This window comes from Giraffa tippelskirchi, chromosome 5 (assembly GCF_054371585.1).
Source record: "Giraffa tippelskirchi isolate mGirTip1 chromosome 5, T2T-mGirTip1v1.2.pri, whole genome shotgun sequence".
Lineage (NCBI taxonomy): Eukaryota > Metazoa > Chordata > Mammalia > Artiodactyla > Giraffidae > Giraffa > Giraffa tippelskirchi.
In genome coordinates, this window is record NC_137279.1 from 70,968,573 (window position 1) to 70,974,095 (window position 5,523).

General features: G+C 41.4%; 1 protein-coding gene across 1 annotated transcript in view; it reads left to right on the forward strand.

The window, feature by feature from the left end:
• LOC145506672 (uncharacterized) overlaps positions 1 to 5,523 on the forward strand; it is a 252,988-nt gene that overhangs the window by 125,139 nt on the left and 122,326 nt on the right. The gene's annotated exons all lie outside the window — the stretch shown is intronic.

A 5,523-nucleotide genomic window follows, 5' to 3' on the forward strand; every position in this document is an offset into this window, starting at 1 on the left:
ACTTTATTACACAAAAGCTCTGAGCCATCAAGCCTCGTCTCTGGCCCCGGATTGAATTCTTCTCCTCCTGAGGCTGAGAATCCCGGCGTCTTGCTGTGGTTCAGCAACAACCTTTCATCTCCAGGACCCTTTTACTTCAGATATGTAAGACATCCCATCTATTAAACCTTTGATATCTCTGTCAACTCTGGAGTCTTTCTTTGGTCTCAAGTCCAGGCAATGGACAGGGCTTGCAGGCCTGTAAAGTGTAGCCCAACAGCTTCTGCAGAGTATTTGGCTGGTCTGATTTGATGATTCATTTGTAGGTATTTCCTGAGTTCATGCATACATCCCAAGTACTCATGAGCCTTTGGGACACTGAAACAGCAATGTCAACACTGAGATCTTAGAGGATTTCCCAGCAGGTGTTCCGCTTGAGGGGAGAGGTATGGACACAGGGCCCAGGGCACCTGTGCTGAACTTCATCAGAGAAGAGGTGAGGAGGGAGGGGGGGAGGGACACTGAGTCTCCTCATGAACCCATCCCTCCACCACTGACTCTGAGATCAGGGAAGGACACAGGGCCTTCAGAGAGAAACGTCCAGCTCAGTGAACACTACACACCACACTAAGAGAGTGAAACAAGGCAGGAGGAACTGAAATGACAGATCATGCTCATAGACTTGAGACTTAGTACTGCTGACATTTCTACACTACCCAAAGCTAAGTAAAAATTCATTGCAACACCAATCAAAATATTAACATTTTCATAGAAATGGAAAGAACAAATCCAAAAATATATGTGGAACCACTAAGGACTCCACACAGACAAGATAATCTTGAAAACAAAGATCAAAGTATCTCATCTCCTGATTTCAAAACACATTATAAAGATATAGGAATCAAAGCTGTAAGATACTGACATAGAAATAGATACATAGCCCTAAAGACCAGAATAAAGAGCCCCAAGAAAACTCATGGATACACGGTCAAATGAAATTCATCAAGGTTCTAAGACAATGAAATAAGAAAAGGGTAGTCTCTTCAGTAAATCAGGATGAAAAGATAACCTACAGAAAAATTACAAGCCATATATCAGATAAAAAGCTCACACTCCAAATACATAAGAAAATACCACAGCTCAAATGCAAAACAAAATATTTAAAAGAGTAAATAAGGGAGTTGAGGAATGTGTAAAGATTTAAGCTGATGTTTCAGGAACAAGACATACAAATGGCTAGCATACAAAGGGAAAGGTTTTCAACCTCACTAATCATCAGGGCAAAGTAAATCAACACCTCCTGCCTGTTAGGTTGTATATTATAAAGGCAACGAATTAACAGGTTAAGGCCATGATGTGGGGAGCTGGAACCTTTGTACACTGCTGGTGGGAATGTAAATTGTGTGGCTATGTTGTGGAAACCATTAAGAGGTTCCTTATAAAAGTATAAAAAATATCATATGATTCAGCAAACACAGTTCTTGATATTTATAGAAAGGAAATTAAATCAGTATCACAAAGAGATATCTGCAGTCTGAAATTCACCGCATGAATTTCCACAACAGCCTCGATACACAACCAACTTCAGGTAACAAGTATTCTGTGCCTGAGGTAACTTTAGATAACTGGGAGAAACTTAATTCTCAAAATAACTGCTTAAGTCTCTTAGCCCCTTAGGGAGGATGAAAACAATATTATAATTAAAGTAGTGTGTCCAAATTATCTTACTCTGAAGTGATGCCACAAAGGTTTTCCAGATAGGGAAGCCTCATATACGCATAGAACCAGCCAGGATTTACCCCAACCTTGGAAGGACTGGGAGGAATGAAACCTGGGAAAGTTTGAGTAAAGGTCACAGGTTGGGCAGGACTGGGGTGTAGGGAGCAGGGGCAGGGCTGTCTGGGTGGAGCATTGGGTTCTACGGGGAACAGTGATCTTGTGTCCTGCTGCTCTGAGTCTCTGACCTAGGTCTGGTCAATCCCAGGAGACCAGGTCAGCAGGGCTGTGAGAGCAAATGTGTTAAGAAAGCCAGCGGCTCCTTCACATTTGCTAGAATCTGTGGCCATGTTGGTCTCTAGGGGCAGCTGGACATGGACTGCTCTCACGTGAAAGCACCTTCAGCACAGCATCCTTGGGTGGGAAGCTGAGATGAGCTCCAGGAGACTCAGTCCAGGCTGGGACGCCAGAGCCTGTGTGCTTTGACTTATCCAACCCCGAGAACACCCTTTACATGAGAAATAAACAATGAAGACAAACGTGAGGGGAATCTACAAGTCCTGCAAATGCAGAAATAGAGAGTTCATGTCTCACCCAGAACCTGACACTCACTGCAAGAACTTGGTCTGCAGTGTCAAGTAACTATTAGACTTTTGGTCCCATTAGGATATGGCCATCATAGGAGAATTTAAACAGGAAGCCAAAGTCCCTTGTATATAAGACCCTGAAGGCACTAACTATAAGCCACTCTTTCATATTTGTCAACGAAAGGACAAAGAAAGAGGAGTCTTGTGAGAAAGGACATTAATAAACGTAAAAGCAAGAAGAGATGCCTATAACAAGAGATGACTATGGGCACAGCACAACAAAACACATGGACACATAGTTCTATTATTTCATTAAAATATGAGGAGCAAATCACAACTTTACACATATTTCCTTCTTCTTCTTCAGTTTATATTCACCTTCTTTTATCTCCCAGTTGGACCAGAAACCCTCTCCCTCCAATTTAAATCCTCAGTTCCTATTCATCTATTTTATCTCCAAAGAAGCAGGTAAAATCTAAGTGGTTCAGGAAACCTCTCCCTCTAAATGCTACTCGCCCAGAGAACTGTGCCCTACCTAGGTCTCTTCTACATCACTGTTGCTTATCCTCTCTAGGATACATTCTGTAGAAAGACAACCATGAGCAATAATACAGTTATTACACAAGTTGACCCATCCATCATTCCTCCTCCTCTTGGCTCACAAAGCATCTCCCTGGTCTTCCCTCCAGGTTCACAGACCTTCCCTATGCTTGGTGGAGTCAGAGCCCTTCAACAAGATGTTGATCACAGTTGCAAAATTTCACATGGCAGAGAGATGCTGAGAGAATCACCTTTCAACCATACATTTCCACACGCTCAATATAGCTCTTACTTTCAATCTTATGAAACTGAAATTCCAACATTCATGGACACAAGTAATTGTGGCTTTTGCGAGTTTTTTTTTAATATAACACGTTAATTATTGTTTGAAGTATATTCATTATAAATAGGCTGATCTGAGTAGTGGCTACTACACTGGAACATTCAGCTCTAAGAGCTCCAAAGGTAAGGAAAAGACACTGAACTGCTGTTCTGGGTTTTCTTTATTGCAGAAGATTCGATGGTCTGATATGCTCATTCATATGTAGGTATACCTGGGGCTCTTGGACACAGGCCAGGCATTGGAAGAGTGCTTGTGGACATTTCAATAGTAAGGTGAACACTCAGATTCAAAGAAAATTCCCAGTAGGGGGCTCACTTGTAGGCAGAGGTGAAGGGCATGTCCCTGCACACCTGTACTACAAGTAACCAGAGGGTAGGTAGAGAGGGGAAGGAGGACATTCCCTCTCTTCATGAGCCCATCTTTCCCATCCCTGACTCAGATGACTCAAACAAGGAAATGCAAAAGGCTCATTAGGAAGTGAACGATTTGTGCACTGAAAACCGTAGGACACTGTTGAAAGAAAGAAGAGACAAGTAAATGGAACGACATACCATTTTCATAGACAGGACTATTTAGTGCTGTTGACCTTATACAACTAAAAGTGATGTACATATATATTGAAACCACTAACAAAAACTCATTTCAATTTTGTAGAAATGGAAAAAAATCCCGAAATGCTAATACTTATGGAACCTAAAAGAAACCCAAAGTGAAAAAATCTTAAAAGCAAAGAACAATGGGGCCTTAAGGCATCCTGAATTCAAAACACATAAGAATGCCACAACAGTCAAAAGAGTGTTGTACCAGCAACAGAATAGGAAGAGAGACCAATGAACCATAAGAAGGGAATTGCAAATAAATTGACACATGTGTGGCCAAATGATCCTTGCCAAGCTTCTAAATTTACCAAGTGAAGAAAGGACAGTCTCAACAATCAACAACGGCAACCTATAGAATGAGAGGAAGTATCTGGAAAATTTGTATCTGAATAAAGGGCCTATATCCAGAATATCAAAGAAACTACTACAACTCAACTTCAAAACAACAGTAGGCAGATAACTGAATTTTCAGTCAGTCAGTTCAGTTGTTCATTCGTGCCCGATTCTTTGTGACCCCATAGACTGCAGCATGCCAAGCCTCCCTGTCCATCATCAACTCCTGGAGTTTACTCAAACTCATGTCCATTGAGTCGGTGATGCCATCCAACCATCTCATCTTCTGGCATCCCCTTCTCCTCCTGCCTCAATCTTTCCCAGCATCAGGGTCTTTTTAAACGAGTCAGTTCTTTGCATCAGGTGGCCAAAGTATCAGAGTTTCAGCTTCAACATCAGTCCTTCTAATGAACATTCAGGACTGGTTGGATCTCCTTGCAGTCCAAGGGACTCTCCAGAGTTTTCTCCAACACCACAGTTCAAAAGCATCAATTCTTCAGTGCTCAGCTTTCTTTATAGTCCAACTCTCACATGTGTAAAAAGCTACAATATCATTTCTTCATAGAAGTGATCAATATACATAAGAAAAGTGCTCAACATCACTAAGTATCAGTGAAACAGAAATCAAGTCAAAAGGAGATAACACCTTTCAGGATTTGTATTATAAATAGAAAATTACCGATGTAGCAAGGATGTGGAGAAGTGCAACTTTTGTATCCTGTTGGTAGGAATGGAAAATGACATACCCATTATGAAACCTTTTGGAAGTCCCTCCAAAAATTATTAAGATCCAAAAATTATCATAGGATCCAGCAATCACGTATTTGAGTTTATGTCCAAAGGATATAAAGCTAGAATGTTCCAGGATATATCTACAGTCTCATATCCATTGCCACATTGTACACAACAACCAAGATGGAAATACTGTCCAGCATCCACAGGCAGATAAATCAATAAAGAAAATGTGATGCATAGATACAGTGGAATGTGATTCAGTCTTTAAAAATGAAGGAAATCCTGTCAGCAATAAATGAAGTGGAAAGATATAGTTAAGAGTGAAATTAGCCAGTGAGACAAACAGCACACGATTCCATTTACCTGAGGTATCCAAATGAAAACTCAAAGAGAAGCAGAGAGTAGAAGGGTAATTCCAAGAGCTGGAAGGAAGTTGACATTGGGAGGATCTGTTAAATGGTTGTAAAACTTGAGTTGCAAGGTGGAAAAGTTCTAGAGACATGCAGAGCAAAATGTTGCATTGAGTTAACAGGACTGACTGGACACTACAAAGCTGGACTGAACTTCCTCCAACTATGCCTGGAGGCTCCTCCTTTCTCAGATTCCTCTAGAACTGGGTGTGTCATCTGGGTACCACCAGGGGCTCCCGGCAGAAGGAAGAAGCCTCCCCAGTACCACTAGGTGCCTTAGA